We start from the raw sequence: 19573 nt of genomic DNA on the forward strand, positions 1-19573 counted from the left end.
CTGCCAGCAGCTGCACAGAAGTAAGAGTAGCAATACCATACCAGGCCACCCTTACTTCTGCATTGCTGCCTTCAGAGCTGGGCGGCTGGAGAGTGGCAGCTTCTCACTGAGGGCCCAGCTCCGCAGGCAGCAGCGCAGAAGTAAAGGTGTCAATACTATACCATTCTAGCCTTACTTCTGCGCTGCTGCTGGCCGTGGCTCTGCCTTTAGAGCTCAGCTCCCGGCCAGCAACCACCGCTCTCCAGCTGCCCAGCTCTGAAGGCAGCGCCACTGCCAGCAGCAGTGCAGAAGTACGGGTAGCAGTACCACAACCTGTCATAAACAGATAGCTAAGGGTTAATGTCTCTTTCACCTGAAGCACCTGACCAGAGGACCAATCAGGAAACCGGATTTTTTCAACTCTGGGTGGAGGAAAAATGTTGTGTCTGAGTCTCTGTCTGTCTGCCTGTATGCTCTCTCGGATGAGGAGTGATTTCTATTTCTTGCTTTCTAATCTTCTGTTTCCAAGTTGTAAGTACAAACATGGTTTTTTGTTTTGTATTTACATGAATATAGTTGCTGGAGTGCTTTGAATTGTATTCTTTTTGAATAAGGCTGTTTATTCAATATTCTTTTAAGCAATTGATCCTGTATTTGTCACCTTAATACAGAGAGACCATTTGTATGTATTTTTCTTTCTTTTTTATATAAAGCTTTCTTTTAAGACCTGTTGGAGTTTTTCTTTAGTGGGAAACTTCAGGGAAATTGAGTCTGTACTCACCAGGGAATTGGTGGGAGGAAGAAGTCAGAGGGAGATCTGTGTGTGTTAGATTTATTTGCCTGACTTTGCATACCCTCTGGGTGAGGGGGGAAAGAGAGATTAACTCTCGGTAATTCTGTTCTCCAGGACTGGGAACGGGGAGGGGGTGAGTCCCTCTGTTTAGATTCACAGAGCTTGTGTCTGTGTATCTCTCCAGGAGCACCTGGAGGGGGGAGAAGGGAAAAGTTTTATTTCCCTTTGTTGTGAGACTCAAGGGATTTGGGTCTTGGGGTCCCCAGGGAAGGTTTTCGGGGGGACCAGAGTGACCCAAAACACTCTAATTTTTTGGGTGGTGGCAGCAGTACCAGGTCCAAGCTGGTAACTAAGCTTGGAGGTTTTCATGCTAACCCCCATATTTTGGACGCTAAGGTCCAAATCTGGGACTAAGGTTATCTGACACAACCCCCCTTCTATAATAACCTTGTGACCATCCCCACAACTTCTTTACGGGTCAGGATCCCTCTAATTATAACACCATGTAATTTCAGATTTAAATAGCTGAAATAATGAAATTTATTATTTTTAAAATCCTGTGAAAATTACCAGAATGGACAGTGGATTTGGTAGGGCCCTACTCATACTTGATATTCCCCAGTTTATACATGCAAAGATCAAATTTGCCGTTTTGGCCACATTGTTACGCTTGGAGCTTATATTCAACTGATTACACATCTTGAGCCCCAAGTTCTTTTCACAGGCTTAGCTTCCAAGGATAGAGTTCCCCGCTCTGTAAATATAGCCTACATTCTTTGTTCCTAGATATATAACTTTACATTTAGCTTTTTAAAGCATATACTGTTTGCCTGCATCCAGCTTATCAAGTGAACCAGACCACTCTCTAACAGTCACCTGTCCTCTTTATTTATCACTCCCTCAATCTTTCTACCATCTGCAAACTTTATCAGTGATGATACTGGGTTCTCTTCCAGGTCATTGATAAAAATGTTAAATACCACAGGACAAAGAACCAGTCTCTGTGGAACTCCACTAGAAATATACACACCCAATGATGATTCTCCTTTTACAGTTGCATTTGTGAGACTTCCCAATTAGCCAGATTTTAATCCATTTAATGCTATGTTGATTTAATATTATTCTAATTGCTTAATCAATATTTTTGTGTGGTAGTCAAGTGCCTTATGACAGTCTATTACATCAACACTATTACTGTTTATCAACCAAATTTGTAATCTCATAAAAAAATCAAGTTAGACATGATCTGTTGTCTACAAATCCATGTTGACTGGTATTAATGATATTACCCTCCTTTAATTTTTTATTAATTGAGTCTTGTCTCCACTGTTTCAATATTTTTTCCAGGATCAATGTCAGACCGACAAGCCTTTAATTACTTGGGTTGTCCCATTTCCTTTTTTAAAATATTGGCACAACATTAGCTTTCTCTAGTTCTTTGGTACTTCCCCAGTAATCCAAAACTTATTGAAAATCAGTATTAATTGCCCAAGGAGCTCCTTGGGCTCTTTTTTTAAAACTGTCAGATACAAATCCCGTGCTGATTTTAAAATGTCTAGATTTAGTAGCTCCTGTTTGACATCCTCCTTAGTTACTCTTGGAATGGAAAGTATTTCATTATCATCATATGATATGACTACAGTATCTAACTTCAACCCAAATACAAAACAAAAATATTTATTGACTACTTCTACCCTTTCTGCATTGTTATTGACAATTCTACCATTTCTGCTTAGTAATGGACCAATAACATTGTTGGTATTACTTTTACTTTTATTTTTAATCTACTTAAAATAATTCCTTATTAGCCTTAACAATGCTGGCCATAGAGTTCTCCTTTTGTGCCTCCCTTATCAATTTTCTCTAATTTCTAGTTTCTAACTTACATTCAAAACTATCAACTTCCCCTTTCTTCTTTTTTTTAATATGGTGGTGGTGGCAGGACATTATTATTTTTTTCTATCTGCCTTCACTTGACTTCTAAGCCAAGTTTGGGTTTTTTAGTCAGCGTTACCTTCTTTTTGGACATCTAATAAAATGAGCGTAAACAGTTCCCAATTATCATTCATCTTTTTTCACCCAACTGATATGACCCATAATTGTTTTCCACTTTGTGAAACTGGCCCCTCTAAAATACTGTGTGCATGTGTGTGTGTATATTACTGGTCTGGACTTTATTCTGTTTGTATGTAACAAATATAATCAAATCATGATCTCTTTTGCATGCGCTGCCACTCATTATTTTTTCTGCAATCAAGTCTTTATCTGTCAAGATGAGGACTAATATAGAATTCCCCTATGTTGGATGTAACATTTTTTGAGTTAGAAAATAGTCATATATAAATTGTATAAATTCCAAAGACAATGTACTCCTGGCAGCATGAGACTTTTTTGAATACATCACTCAAATTGAAGTCCCCAATGATAACTCAGCTCCCGCCTCCAATATGTTAGAGATAGGTACTTGAAGAGCTGGTTGCTGGGTTCTCTAGTGTGATTTGGTGGTCTGCAAAAAACACCAAATACCACCCTCTCTTGTGTTTATCTTTCAGAACATTTACACACAAGAATTCAAAATAATTTTTTTCTGAATTGACAATGACTCAGAAACAGGTAATACTATTCCTAAATAGGTCAAAGTAGTGATTTTAACATTCTAACCATATGAATCTTCCCACCAAGTTTCTGTACTGCCAACTAGATTGAATTATAGCTCTCAAATTGAGCTATTCTAATTCTTCTTGTTTGTTACCTAGGCTCCTAAAATTGGTGGATAGGCAATTTAAAAAGAATTTCTTCACTTCACGTCCTTTGGTTTCTTGACTACATTTTTGCTCAACATCTTGATTTTGTCCTAAATGAGTGCTCATTTGTTCTCTCTTTGCATGCTTCCCTTTTGTTGCTAGTTTAATGCCATCTTTACTAGTCTAGCCAGACTGTCCCCTAGATGATTGGTTCCCCTTATACTGAAATGGAGCAATCCAAACTGTACAATCTCCTTTCCCTATAAAAGATGGGCCAGTGTTCCACCAAACTAAAACTTTCTACCTTGTATTGCTTACTTAGCCAGCAGGCCACTTCAAGGATGGGGAATGAAATGATGCAATGAGGTAACTTGACAGGAAGACATCTTCCTCATTTGCCTCAGCCAGACCTATGGAGAGATCCTCTTTCACTCTGCAGAGCCCATCTTTCTTTGGATCATTGTAAGTTTCCCAACATGCTGTTCCAAATCCTAAAATCACTTCAAATAACTATGCTCTGTGCTTCTCATTATTGGACAACTCATTATGAATCAGCTGCATGCCCTAAATCAGTTGACCTCGTTATTACTGCATGGTTGCTGAGTCTATCATCCAAGAGACAACACATTTCCCCTACTGCTTCAGATAAAAACAGATCCTTCACATTCCCATGATAGAAGAGCATCCTCTATCAGCTTCTCTTGTGATGTGATTTTGCTGCATAAAATCAATAAGTAAAGATAAATTATGTAGGCTTACATGCACATAAACACAGGTTTTCTTTACTACTACTATAGATAATTTTATTCTCCTAAACCCAGAAAAAACAAAAAACAGGTAATGCAATACATCAAGGGCAGAATGGAAGCAGCTGCTGATAAAAACAGATAGCTGTAGCACTGGATTTAAAGTCATAATGCAAAGGAAAAGATAAGTTTAAAACTCCTTTCTCATATTCCCATACAAACTTTTAATAAGGCATGCTAATTAACACTTCAGCTTTGGACTGCCCCTGCACAGCACCACTCTCCTACCCCAGCCATGGTGAGTATGGCCTGCCAGGGGCAGGAGCAAGGCAGGGGGCGAGGGGGGGGAGGAAGGAATTTTATGAAAAAATAAAATGTTGGTCTTTATTGGGTAATGGCAATGAATATTGGCACTATTTGTGATTTTAGCTGATATCTCACTCCTGAGGGTTACAAGTGCACAGAGCACTCGGCTGCTACTGGCATTCTGAAGCCTATGGGGCTCATGTGTCACTAGTCTGTTTACTGTAATGGTGACAGTGAATTCATCGTGGAGTGGCATGGAGGAAGAAATATGGCAGCCATCCCTAGCAACCTTTGGGAAAGTCACAGGTTTAGGAAAGGATTGCAGAGTATCCCCATGAAAGTTTCATCAAGATCTCTCAGGAGGATACAAGGGATATCCCTATGTAGATAAACAAGCTACTCTGTCTGGGCTCTCCCCTACCTCTTTGCCCCCTGTCTAATCCTACAGAGGAATGAAAAGCAGATACCAACTCTGCCTCTGTTTGTTGTACTGCTACCCCTTCTCATATGAGTAAAACAATGAAAAGTTGATTCCTGTCTCATGACAACCTGGGATGAATCAGGAGCCATCTTTAAATTTAAATATTGGAAAGGAGAGTGCATGCACACACTCACCTGAGGTCCCTTCCCTTTCATCGGGCTCATCCATGGTTGGCTGGCAGGACTGGCTAGACTGTGGTGGCTTCTCAAATAGGTCCTGCCTTGTGGCATGGCTGGACTCCCGCACAGCGTCTCCCTTCTCCTCGTTGTTGTTCGCAGCAAGAGACTCTGTCTCAGGGCTCCTCCAAGGTATCCATGGTGGTTTGCAGGGTGCTAGAGGGGTCTCCATCAAGTATGCCATGCAGCTTATTGTAAAAGCAGCAGGTCAGCAGCTCGGAACCAGGTCAATTGTTGGTCTCCCTGGTCTTATGGTCTGATGGCCAAAGTTCCTTCATATGGCATTGATGCTGATTGCAGCTGTACCCCTTTGCCTGTCTCCTTCATGCAACCTTTTCATAGATGTCTATGGCTGGTTCGCAGCTGTGCTTGCCCAGTTTCTTCTCCCCACAGGCCCAGGAAATCCAATACCTCCCATCTATTCCAAGCAGGACTGTATCTTGTGCATGGAGCCAGCATGGTCAGCTGAGCAGTTACACATAACAAAGGAGAGCTGCTAGGTATTCTTGCCAATGTGGACAATCAGGAAAACACATTTCAACAATATGCTGAGGGTTTTAAACAGGAAAGGGAGGTGGCTTCCACTCCCTAGGCAGTGGAGATTACAATTGAGACCAGAATGGTCACTGTCTATGGAATGGGGCATTGTGGGACAGTTGCTGGATGACTGTTAGAGCCAACACAGGTCACACAGTGTCTACACTTGGACTGTGCTGACCTCGGTAGGTCAACCATGGCTCAACACTGTTCAGAGAGGTGGTTTTACTGGCTCACCATAACAGGGCACTTATGACTATCGGAGACAAATTTGAGTGTAGAAACATACACAAATAGGTCGACATGAGGTGACTTACATCACCATAACTTTGTAATGTAGACCAGGCCTTAGTATGCTTGATGCAGTATACAGTCAGTGTGATGATTTGGAGAATGAGTCTGCATAACTATTGAACTCTGGCTGATGCTATAAAGTTGTTATGAAATTGCTCTTTGAAAAGGATGGGGAAAGATTCTCAGAGTCATGCAAGAAGCTGTGAAGAGGAGAGGGTGAGAGATGGGCATGCTTTTGTAGTGAGGGTGTAGAGGCAGATCAACTGCAGGACCAACCAAGGTCAAAGTAAGCTAACCTAGAGAGAGAGAGGCTCTGTGGTTCTGAAGACAACCTATGTACTGTAGGAGAAGGATTCTGGATGCCACAGAACACCCTAACCTTAATCCAAAGAATGTTCCAGAGTTGTGAGGAAACTGAGGCAGAGAAATACATGCAGAGTTTATTATTTTTGTCAAGATGTGTGCATTTCTCATTTTGCTAAGTAAAAATCAATGATGTTTTAGAATTCTGAACAAAGTCCACGTGTGTGTTGTGTGTTACCTAGCACCTGCCCCTGAAAAAGTAAACTATAAACCCAGAGCATCCACAAAGACAGAGTTCTGGGAAAGGAAGTTAATAAGCTATGGAGGTGGGAAGCCTGAAGGGTCACCAGTTGAATTATATTGTCACAGCTGTCAGAAGGTGTGTGTGACGGGGCGTGCATTCCCAACACTAAGCAGGAAAGGGTTAATCCCACAGTATAGGTGCCAGAAGTCCTGTTTCTTAGACCAGACCAGGCATGCTCCAAAAGCTGCACTAGTATAAAGGAGGGCAGCCCAGTTCATTCCAGACTGACAGCCAGGGAAGGAGGACGCTCGGTGAAGGAGCCACTTCAGCCCCTGACTGCAGGAACTAGAAAGTCTGAGGCCCAGACCAAAGACTGGCTGCCTACAGCCAGTCAACAGGAGTTGGAGTCCCAACAAGCTACCTGCGCGAAGGAGCTTAGAGACCCTGATGATGAATGGACCCCAGCTTCAGAACTCATGGTAAGAAATGGCCTGGAGGGATGTAGTGAGTGGTACCTCGCACCCGAGGAAAGTCAGCGTGTTGTGGTAGGATCCCTTCTGACTGTGTGGTGACCATGTTCACTACTAACAGGGCCTTGGGCCAGGACCAGTTGGAAAGGGAGAGGCCAGGTTCTCCTACCCCCTCCACTGCCACCCTAGGTGGCAGTTCACTTATCTGACCCTGGCCACTAGGCCGCGCAGCCCCAACCCCAAGGGCCGTTGTACTGAGACTGGCCACTAGGCTGCATAGCCCTGACCCAAGGGCTGTGGTACTGAGAGTGGCCACTAGGATGAGCAGCCCTGACCCCAAGGGCCATTGTACTGAGCTGATGTGTAGGCTGCACAGCCCTGACCCCAAAGGCCATTGTACTGACCCTGGCCACTAGGTTTCACAGCTCCAACCCCAAGGGCCGTTGTACTGAGACTGGCCACTAGGCTGCACAGCCCTGACCCAAGGGCTGTTGTACTGACCCTGGCCACTAGGCCACATAGCCCCGACCCAAGGGCTGTTGTACTGAGAGTGGCCACTAGGATGAGCAGCCCTGACCCCAAGGGCCATTGTACTGAGCTGATGTGTAGGCTGCACAGCCCTGACCCCAAAGGCCATTGTACTGACCCTGGCCACTAGACCACGCAGCCCTGACCCCGAGGGCCATTGTACTGAGGCTGGTATGTAGGCTGCACAGCCCCAACTCCAAGGGCAGTGGTAATGAGGCTGGCCACTGGGCCTCACTCCCCTAAACCCAAGGGCCACCCTTTTGAATCTGATAATTGTCCCTTATCGTGATGAAGCACAAGACAGTCGGGTAGACCATAACTAGACTTGCCAACTTTCTAATTGCACAAAACTGAATGCCTCTGCCTTGCCCCTTCCACAAGGCCCTGCTCCTGCCCCGCCACTTCTCAGAGGCCCAACCCTTGTTCTCTCCATCCCCCCTCTCTCCATCACTTGCTTTCCCTCACCCTCACTCACTTTCACCAAACTGGGGCAGGAGGTTGGCGTGCGGGAGTGGTGGTGGTGAGGGCTTTGGCTGGAGGTGCAGGCTCTGGGGTGGGGCTGGGAATGAGGGGCTTGGGGGTGGAGGAGGGGGTTCAGGGCTGGGACAGGGGGTTGGGGTGTTGAGGGGTGCAAGGTGTGGGCTCCAGGAGGGAGTTTGGGTGCAGGAGGGGACTCTGGGGCAGGGGGTTGGGGTGCAGGAGGGGGTTTGGGATCCTGGCAGCACTAACCATGGCTCCCAGGAAGCAGACATCCGCATCCTGCAGCCCATAGGTGCATGGGTGGCCAGGGAGGCTCTGCGTGGTTCCCGGCCAATGGGAGCTGCAGAGCCGGCACTTTGGGTGGAGGCAGTGCACAGAGCCTCCCTGGCCACCCCAGCACCTAGAGGCCACAAGGACCTGGCAGCTGCTTCCGGGAGTCACATGGAACTAGGTCAGGCCTTAGTCATGGGCCTTCGCTGCACCACCAACCAGACTTTTAACGGTCCGGTAGGCGGTGCTGACTGGAGCCGCCAGGGTACCTTTTCGACCGGGCCTTCCAGTCAAAAACCAGACACCTGGCAACCCTAAGTGTAACCGCAATGTCAGCACATCCATTGTCCGCCTCAATAGGAGATAGCGTGTGCATACACCCGACAGGGTGCTAGACAGAGAAGATCTGCACCTGAGAGTGTGCCTAGAAACCCCAACCTAGGGGCAATGCCTGGATTCTGGAGGCTAAAGCACAGGTGGATTTAATGTGTTGATCCCCTCACAGCAGTCTGGTGAGTGTCCATGGGGGAGACTTGCCTAGATCTTTGACACTGAGGCATTCAATGATGCAGCAATTACACACAATCCACTGGAATGTGTAAGTTCTACATTAGGAAATCTATCAAACTCTTCACAGAGAGGTTTTCCCCCAGAAATCAGTTTTGGGTTTATTTTATTTCAGTTTTCTTCATTTTGTATGTCATGTAATTAGCTTTAAACTCTGCTTTCACTGCACTTTGTATTTATTAATGCCATATGGGCCACTTATCCTACTTATTAATGAGATCTGAAACCTGTGGTATATCACTTGATTCACGTTTTATATTTATTATTACTCTGATCTGGATCCATGGCAAGTTTCACTTAGTCCTCTACATAGATAAATAACATCTGTTTTATGTAATGAACCCGTTCTTTATCAGTTTTGAAGTTCCAAGCTGCATCCCTCAAGCTCATTTCTTACACAAGATGCTGTGAGGAGGAACAGTCTATTAATGTCTTTCTGAAAATCAAAATAAATGATTATGTATGCACTGTCATTATCAATATCTTGAACCCTCTCAAAAAATTCAAGGACATTAATTAGATTCTCCATGCTGATCATGCCCTCCTGGATTATTAGTATACATGAACTATTCTCATTTTGCTTTCAGTGTACTTTGCATTGTTTTTAATGGCACAGCTTTGCAAGCTGCTGGCCATGTAAATTCCTGGCATAATTTAGCACACAGTTTTGAACACAGTTAGTAAATATGCATGTGTAATATCTCATTTATATAGTGAATAAATAACATTTGCATACTTTTCCAGAGTAAAATAATTCTGCACCATTGAAATCAAAGGAAATTTTGACATTGACCTTACAGGGAGAAAGATCTACCCTACCTGTGAGTAAAGGTCAAAGGAAGGATGGTCTAGTCATTAGCCTGGGACTCTGGAGACCTGGGTTCATTTGCTGCTCTGCTATGGATTTTCTGTGTGATCTTGGACAAGCCACTTTGGGTATGTCTACACTACAATTAAACACCCACAGATGGCTTGTGCCAGCTGACTCAGTCTTGCAGGGTTCAGGCTAAGGGGATGGTTAATTGAGATGTAGATGTTTGGGCGTAGGCTGTAGCCTGTGCTCTGGGACCCGCCGTGCTCACGGGGTCCTAGAGCCCAGCCTCCAGCCTAGGCTCCAATGTCTAAACTGCAATTAAACAGCTCCTTAGCCCAAGCCAATTGGCATGGACCAGCAATGGGTATGTAATTACAGTGTAGACATACCTTTAGTGTCTCTATGCCTCAGTTCCCCATCTGTAATATGAAGCTAATAGTATTTCCCTACTTCACATGAATGTTGTGAGGATAAATACATTACGATTGTGAGGCACATAGCTACAGTAATGGAGATCATATAAGTATCTTAGATAGATAGACCTGTTCATGGGCCTTACAGTATCAGCATACAACAATATTGCAACAAATACCTATACAATAACACCACACTTCACATCTGAAAACCTGTGTATTTTACATGCTTATTTCTTGTAATTTTTTTCTGTTATATAAGGGAAAAAGCAAGTTTATGCATGTATTTTAATTTGATTTCCATAGTGATTGGCATTGTTCTCTAAATTCTGCTCCTTTTAACACCTGGAAATTAACCTGTTTTGATTGAAGAGAGTTGTTACTTTTAAATTGTCTTACCTGCCTCACTGGTCCTGGAGTTATCCATGGTACTGGTTATGTTCATTGCATTCAGGTGAGTATATAGAAAAAAAGAAAACAGTTCAGATGAGAAGATATGCATTTACTCTGTCTAAACACACGTATTTAAAAGGTTGTATCTGAATTCCTGATCCTGTGGTGTAGCAGTTGCACAATATAATGCCAAAGCTATAGAAAACCCATCTCTCTTTCAAGGCTGAACTTGTTGTGGAGGTTCGTACTTAGACCATCTGTCCTTTCAATAATCCATGAAATACTTAACAAGAATGTACTTGTGACATCTTGAGATAAGATGCTATGATGGCGTTGTTATCACTGAGCAGCTGGATGGATAGGAAAGGGAGGGTGAAAGCTCCAAATGAAGGGAACTGAAGCTTTTGAACTGTACCTGTTTTTAATGGTGGTGAAACTGAATGTTACTTTGGTGATGGTGGGCAGGTATAACAGGGAAGGGAGGGAAGAGGAGCTCTGGGAGTGGTATAGCAAAGTTGCTCCATCGGCACAAACCCATTTTGGCAGTAAAGGAGGAGTGGCCCAAATGGTAAGAGAAACCAGTAGAGTTAAAATAAGAAGGAGGGCGCCCTCTGACTAAGCTTGGGGGCAGGAACCTGTACAGGACATGAAACTATGACTCAGATCCATGTATTTATATAAAATAAACAGGCAGTTTTGAATTACTGGCTTTATCTACACTGTTGTAATGTGTTATCTGCAGAAACATCTCCTCCTCTCAGCCCCCCTCAAAGGATTTACCTATGTTAGTCACTTAGAAAGCACCCATCACTGCAATATATATGATAGACACTAAATAAAAAAAATAACACCTGCATTTTATCCACAAAGGACCTCAGTTTTCCCACTGCTCCTAAATTTTGCCAACTGTTCCTTATACAGGGGGATTTTATTTTTCTCCCTTCCCTTCTTCATGTATGTAGTTCAGTGGAACTTCAGCCATTGTTACAGGGGAAAGCCTGCCCACAAAGATGGGCTTTGCCGTGTACTTTACAATTGATGCACCTTGAGTTCATCCTGACCTCGTTGAACAAGAGTTCCATAGGTAGGGGCATCAGTCATGTTTGCTGGTTGTTTACTCTTATTTTAATACAGAACATTTCTAACCTTAGTTCTGATCAGTGCTATTACAATACAGTAATTCTTGGAGATATCCCCTTGCAGAGGCTCCAGAAACTCTTTTTTCCAGCTTCACCGCCCAACAGAAGCAGAGTAAGAGCTCCTAGGATGGAACTTCTGAGGCCCTGGGAATAGTTGGGATTCCTTATCAACCACTAGGTGCAGAAGCAGTGGGTCAGCAGACAGCTACACAGATGGGGCACTCATGTTCTCCTCAAGCCTCCTCAAGTAGAAATCAAAAGGAAAAGGCCCAGCTCTGATTCCAAGACAATCTACCCCTTCAAATAAATGGGTATGGTTTTCTGCCTCCTCCTCAGACACTCACACTCTCTTGTGTATCAGAGACATGTTATCATGGCAATTCCTGATTTAACTCTGAACTCCTGAGCCTGGCTGACTATCTCACCATTTGCCTGAAGGGGAGTCTGCCAGAGCTCAGGTAGAGCTACTTCAGCCTGTCACAATGCTATTGCTATATTTTAAAATAACATGTGAAATATTGTAGTTTTTCTTCCGTTTCTTCCAGCCACTCCAGCTCCAATAGTAGTAGGCTGTTTAGATATATTAAAATGAGGTAAAACAATATAAAATATAACACAAAATATAAAAGCCAGCTAAAGAACAATGATGGCATTCTTGTCTCATGGTAATATCTTGGCATTTTGTTCCTATTTAAAACAAACTTAGCAGAGAGGGACTAGATGTCTCCAGAAATTGGTAATTGGATATTGATTCATTCACCTCTAGGTGGCTAGTTTGAATCCAGCCCACGCTGATAGCGGCTCTTTGATAGCCTACATGAAATAGGTTTGCTGACCTACATGACAGGCATCCGCATCACAAAAACACCACCTCACTGAGCACTAATTTGACAGCCTCATTGGCAGTCTCTGCTGAAAGACCAAAGATTTGCCTGAGCATGGAGATTGAATTACCCTATCAACCCCAAGAGGTCATCCTTTCAAGCCAAGTTTGAGGCAGGTGGTGGAGATTGGGGCCACTTCATTTGTCTCTGCTGACTGGCCTGATTGTCTGGCATTTTTTGTGAGCACTAAACTAACAGAAATTTGTATTAAAACCAGTAAAAAAAATGAAAAAGTAATTTAATTTTATTTATTTTTATCCCAAAGAGCTAGCCTTTTATCCCAAAGAGATAGCTGATTAGGACAATGTTCTTGGTCTGTCAACATCATCTCTTATGCTAACATCAGATGTCAACTGAAATAAGAAACATTTTATTCCTAAAGTGGCTAATCTGGTAATTAATTTCTAAGCACCTTACCTGAACCTTAGAATAATTAAAACCACAATTAAATCAAAACAGTGTAAAAATCCCTTTAAGATATCACATTTTAAAAGGACCCAAAAAGTCGATGATAGTTATAGGACCAAATTTAACACTGGCAGCAGTAGGCACAAATGCAATTGAATTCCACTTACCCCAGCTCTGAATTTGACCTACTGTGACCTAAGGAAAAAAGAAATCAGCAATACTCAAATTTTACATTCTTCAAAGTATAAAGATGCTTCTCTTATTGAATGAAATTTATTTATTTAAACTTCATCAATGAACGGTCAGCGTTAGAAATAAAAGATCTTGTCTCCATTTGTTTATAATACTTTCACAAAGAAGAATTGCTATATGTTTTTGTTGTACATGAACAACCTATACTAAATATACAATAATGAAACTAATTATGTTCTCCAACAGGTGGAATTTATAGTTTGCTGTGAAGTAATTATGTTTATGCATAGTATGATCATAATAAACTGTGGAAATTCACACTACAATGAATGACATGATAAAAGGGTATGTATAATTTTAATGATATACTGAACCATATCTAAAATACTGAAAATTACCTTGTAGGGTGTATACCATATGCAGCAGTAGATTTTACTGGTGAAACCCTGGAACATTTACTAAAGTGCCTCAAATTAAAAAAAAAGTATCAAGTTAGCTATATATGCACCTTAGCCTCCATTTTCCATGCGTGCGAACAGCATGATCCCAGTAATTCCTTTAACACTGATATTGAGCCCTGTTTACAACAGAAAAAATATGTTAGTGGAGCTCTCCCGAATGCTGTCTTATACCTCTGAGGTATGTGTATGCTTTTATCCTACAGTTCAGCTACTTATACTGTGCAATGTATTCTCAGCTAAGGTTATCATGGATTCTTTGTTGGCTGTACTAGTAGAGCAGCGCTGCCCATTAGAATCAGAACTTTAAAAAGACCTTATAACATGGTTTTCACTCCCACTTCTCCTTCTCCCCTTACTTAACTTCTTGGATGAAGGAGTTGGAACTTCCAGAGAAAAAGACTGTTTCTGGCAGTTGATATGCTGGGATCTTGAAGTACAAAATGGAGTTTAGTGTCCATGGCTAGGTTTTGGTATTCCTGTAGGAAACACAGCTTTGGGTCCCAGTTTGTGACCTAGAGTGTTGATGGTATAAAGATGTATTTCAGCTTACGAGCCCTGTATCACACTGTTGTAATAACTGGGGCTACAATTTACTCAAATTCTGAGCTCAACTACAATAAGCGAGTGAAAGTTCTTAAACTGCACAACAACTTATCATAAATGATGGGGAAAGATACAAAAGGGAGACAGATTGAATTAGTATAAACAAACACATCTATTGGTATAATTCAAGGACTGGATTGCAACTGTGCCTGATAAACAAGAGAAGTGTGGGACTAGAAATCAATTAATAAAAGTGATATGTCAGAAATCAGGCCTAATTGGTGGACAAAATAATATGGGGATGGGCTATTCCGCCATTATTCCACCATTATTCCCTTTTTGGGGGTCTTAAAAATATTTTGAGGGGAAAATTAGGAGGGAAGGAAATACAAAAATTTCTCACTGAAAGAAAGGGAAAGAGTGAGCTTTGCAATCATGGCTGCCAACCTCACCATCTTCTAGGACCTGGGATGTACTGTAATGCTATTAGGCCTTCATCATCCTGACCAGACCAGGAGAGAGAGAGGGACCCATGTGACATCACCACTTTCACCTGCTTTGGCTGAATCCTGCTGCCCCTTCCCCCCCCCCCCATACACACAACACACACCTGGGTTCTTCACTTTTCTATCCTCCTTTTTCCTTCTGTCTAAGAAGAGTTTGACTTAGTTGGCCAATACCGTATATTTTGCAACACTGCTGTAAGCCTGTCACCAGAGAGTCAGATAAAAGCAATCGCTGAAACAACCCGATGCTGGTACAAGTTTGCCAGGTCTCAAAGTGGTGGATAAGACCATGTGCTGTTCCTATATTTCTCCAGCAGTGTGAAGATAGAAGTTGCATTTTCTATCTTTGCTGTTCTTTTGTCTTGTGTGTGTTTTGTTTTGTTTTCTGGGAAATGGGATTGGATTTTAACAGCAACAAAAACTGCTCCAACACAGCTCAACTAATTTCTTCTCTTCCTCCACCCCTAAGGACAGTTATTACCATCTTTAATACCATCTAAAAGCCTGCCAAATGGGGTTGGGTGGGAGGAGAGGAGGATTCTTTATAAAAACTCTTTCCATCTTAAGGGAAATGGAAGAAGGGAAGTCATTAAAATGAAAGTCTTAATACTTCTTTTTTCAAATGCTTCAACACTTCTCCCCTTTCTTTTCTGTATCTTTAATAAAAGGTTAATAAAAATTAATGGTGTGTTTGCCATGGCACTAAGCAAGCTAAAGTCTCCATATACAAAACCACAACCTTTGTTTAACACTATTTTATGTTGGACAGTGACAGAGTCATTTTAACACCTTTTCCTCTTTGGGTCCATTTAGTTCATTGAAATTAATACAACACGCAGAGAAAATTTGAAAGCATGGTGTTGTCTTGTGATTTGAGTAAGCAAGCAGTAGGATTGTACTGAATTATTTCTTTAAGATAACTCCAGAGATATAAAGAGTTTTCCAGCACCACATTATTATATTTCCTTCCCCTTTCTTCTCTAAACCTCCTCTCTTAGTCTCCTTTGATTTGGACATAATACCCAGAGCTGACATGTTCCCAAGGATGAGTTTTTGCAATCCCCACTGAAGTCAATTGAATGTGAAAACACAGGTATAAGGGCAGAATACGGCTCATTGTATTTTAATAAAACCCCATCTAACTTTATTTCCTTACTTCTTATTGCTTACTATCATATATTTTTTATCTGGCCAGTAGTATTATTCTCTGCCTGCTGCTCCTATCTCTAAATTATTTAGAGATCCTTCATTCTAGAATTGGTATGGGGATATGTATGTGATGCCATGAATATTGCATTGTGACACCATGGAAAGACTCAGGAGAAGTGAACAAGCTGATCATGCTTCAAAAATCTAAACTTTCAGTTAGGTGCAAATGCTCTTGTGCTTGTTGTTATGGGAAATAATATGTAGATAAATGGCCTGACTGTTCAGTGATGGTTTCTAATTTTTCTTTTTTCTTTTGTTTTTAATATGATCCTGATGGTAATTTGGCTGATATTAAAAGTGGCTTGTGTAGTTCCTTTAAAAAACAAAGAATCCTCAACATATAATATTCCGATCTTCATTCACAACCAGCCAAACTAAATAAATTATCCCAATCCTCAAATAACCCTGACATCCTGTGATTACAGATTATCTGCCTCACCTGATAGAGCTCATTGAACTGCTAATAATATACCAGATGGTTTGAGAATGGTTTTTCTTTCTAGCACTAGTTAAACCTGGAATATGAAAGGTTCTAAGAATAATCCACCTTTACAGCAGAAGATGAGATTTGTTGATATTGGACACTGAACGGTTTGTATTGCATTTAACATTAGGAAAATGCCTCTAATGCCGCAAAACAGTTAATCAATTTTAGCAGGTTGCAATCTAAATTTTATCCAATGTCATGTTTTTCTCCCGACACAGCATATAGGCAAGGTGACAAACTCATATCTAAAGATAAACATATAGAATATATTTTAGTGATCTCATGTATACAAAGAGAGTGGTTTCCCAGGCAACAGTAATATCTTCAGACGTAATAGGGTCCAGGAGCTCAGCTTTGCCCATATTCCTTTCCTGCTGGTACAGAATGCTTTCCCATTTTTGTTGATGTTGGGAGAGCAAATCTGGTGAGCTGGCTCTGAACTTTCCCCTCTGAGGTTTGGGTGATTTTATGGGTGAAATGCAATGAATGAAGGCTATAGGAATGCTCAGGTTCAAGGGAATTAGGCAAACACTGAGAGATGAAGGCTATGCCCCCATTATTCTACGCTGCTTATGCAGCTAAGAGGACATTAGAAATGGAAGGCAGCATCTGTAAACCAAATGAGGCAGACAAGTGTGCATATAACCAATTAGTACCAATTGCACTGTATCCACAGATAGGTTACCCAATTATTATCCAGTTCTCAATATAAATTTTAATAATACTACATAAGAAGTAAGATATATGGCTGGTGAGACTAAGGGAGTTAACTACTGGTGCATATCTCTAGACCACTTCTGTCTTATTGCCATTGATTAATTTTGGGAGACAAAAAGGAGCACTTTTCTGTGCTGGGAGCTTGCCAGGAAGTTTGGTAGGACTCTGGGCTGGTTTGCTGTGTTTGGTATGCTGGGAGATTAAGGGAGTTAGCCAGCTGAGTTTCCCAGCAGAGAAAGGCAGGGAGAAAGGTTATCTCCCCCCACCCCTTAACTTGCAGGTACTACACAAGGAAAAACCTATAATGGGAAGAAAATGGAAAAGGAAAATGGTGCATTGCTCTTCCTATGCCTGAACCTATGAAGGCCCTGGCCCTGGCCTTGGCCAGCCAGGCATTCTGATCCAGGAGGCTTCTAACTGGAGGCTTCTAGTCTTGACTTACTGGGGATGCAGCCTGCATGCCCCTTCCACAGAAAGCCAGGCAAAGTGAAAGACCCAGTGTGAGAGGTATGTAATGATGGAGTCCCTCAGGAAGCCAGTAAGGGAATTTCAAGAGGAGACGGCTCATCTGTGTAGCCTCCAGCAGGGCCGGCTCCAGGCATCAGCCAGGCAAGCAGGTGCTTGGGGTGGCCAACAGAGAGGGGTGGCATGTGCGGCTCTTCAGTGGCAATTCGGCCGTGGGTATCTCACTCCCTCTTGGAGCGAAGGACTAGCCGCCGAAGACTGAAGCAGCAGCGGTAGTGCCACAGATCACGATCGTGGATCTTTTTTCTTTTCTTTTTTTTTTTTTTTTTGCTGCTTGGGGCGGCAAAAACCCTGGAGCTGGCCCTGGCCTCCAGAAGCACGTGTACTTCATCAGCAGGATGCACATGGAGATGGGATGGAGGATGTTAGCCTGATGACTACAGTGGCACCAGAGGAAGGAGGAGAACTGGCTACTGGGCACTTGGGGCAGTAGACAGTTCTCGAGCCCCTACCTAGGCCCCCTGTCCATTGAGGTCAAGAATCGGTATGCCGTTCTAGGGACAAGAAGTGTGAGGAGCAGACCCTGACATCTGAGGAGGAGGAGCCACCTGCTCCAAAGACTGAGAGGCTCACAACCATCACACCAAAAAGGAGGAGACATAGGCCTGGTCTACACTACGCGTTTAAACTGATTTTAGCAGCGTTAAACCGATTTAACGCTGCACGCGTCCACACAATGAGGCCCTTTATATCGATATAAAGGGCTCTTTAAACCGGTTTCTGGACTTCTCCCCAACAAGAGGAGTAGCGCTGAAATCGGTATTACCATATCAGATTAGGGTTAGTGTGTCCACAAATCGACAGTATTGGCCTCTGGGCGGTATCCCACAGTGCACCATTGTGACCGCTCTGGATAGCAATATGAACTCAGATGCAGTGGCCAGGTAGACAGGAAAAGCCCCACAGACTTTTGAATTTCATGTCCTGTTTGCCCAGCATGGAGCTCTGATCAGCACGGGTGGCGATGCAGTCCCAAATCCAAAAAGAGCTCCAGCATGGACCGTGCAGGAGATACTGGATCTGACCGCTGTATAGGGAGACAAATCTGTTCTTTCAGAGCTCCGTTACAGAAGACGAAATGCCAAAGCATTTTTTAAAAATCTCCAGGCTATGATACATAGTCCATAGCACAGTGCCGCGTGACAAGCGTAACGGAAAGCCAAAGAATCAAATGGACGCTCATGGAGGGAGGGAGGGGGTACTGAGGACTCCAGCTATCCCACAGTCCCCAGCAGTCTCCGAAAAGTATTTGCATTCTTGGCTGAGCTCCCAGGGCCTGTAGGGTCAAATATATTGTCCGGGGTGGTTCAGGGTATAGCTCATTAATTTACCCCCTTCCCCCCCCCGTGAAAGAAAAGGGAAAAAAATTGTTTCTTGACTTGTTTCAATGTCACCGTATGTCTACTGCATCCTGCCGGTAGACTCAATGCTGCGGCAGTGAACAGCAGTATCCTCTTCCCTCCCCTCCCCAGTGGCAGATGGTACAGTGCAGTAGGACTAGTAGCCATCCTCATCATCATCCCGTGAGTGCTCCTGGCTGGCCTCAAGTGAGGTCAGCTGGGGGCACCTGGGTAAAAATAGGAATGACTCCCAGTCATTCCCAGTAGATGGTACAGAATGGCTGGTAACCATCTTCATCATAGCAGCCGGGGGCTGAGCTCCATCAGCCCCATCCCTTTCATGTGTAAAGATGCTGGACTCCTCTCCCCTGCACCATTTAATGTCCTGCCTGGACTATCATAGCAGCTGGAGGCTGCCTCCCCCTTATTTTATCTCACTAACAAGTCAGTGTTTCTTATTCCTGCATTCTTTATTACTTCATCACACAAATGGGGAGACACTGCAACGGTAGCCCAGGAGGGTTGGGGGAGCAGAGAAGCAATGGGTGGGGTTGTTGCAGGGGCACCCTCTAGAATGGCATGTAGCTCATCATTTCTGCGGGATCTGACACGGAGCAGCTGTGC

This window comes from Gopherus evgoodei, chromosome 7 (genome assembly GCF_007399415.2).
Source record: "Gopherus evgoodei ecotype Sinaloan lineage chromosome 7, rGopEvg1_v1.p, whole genome shotgun sequence".
NCBI lineage: Eukaryota > Metazoa > Chordata > Testudines > Testudinidae > Gopherus > Gopherus evgoodei.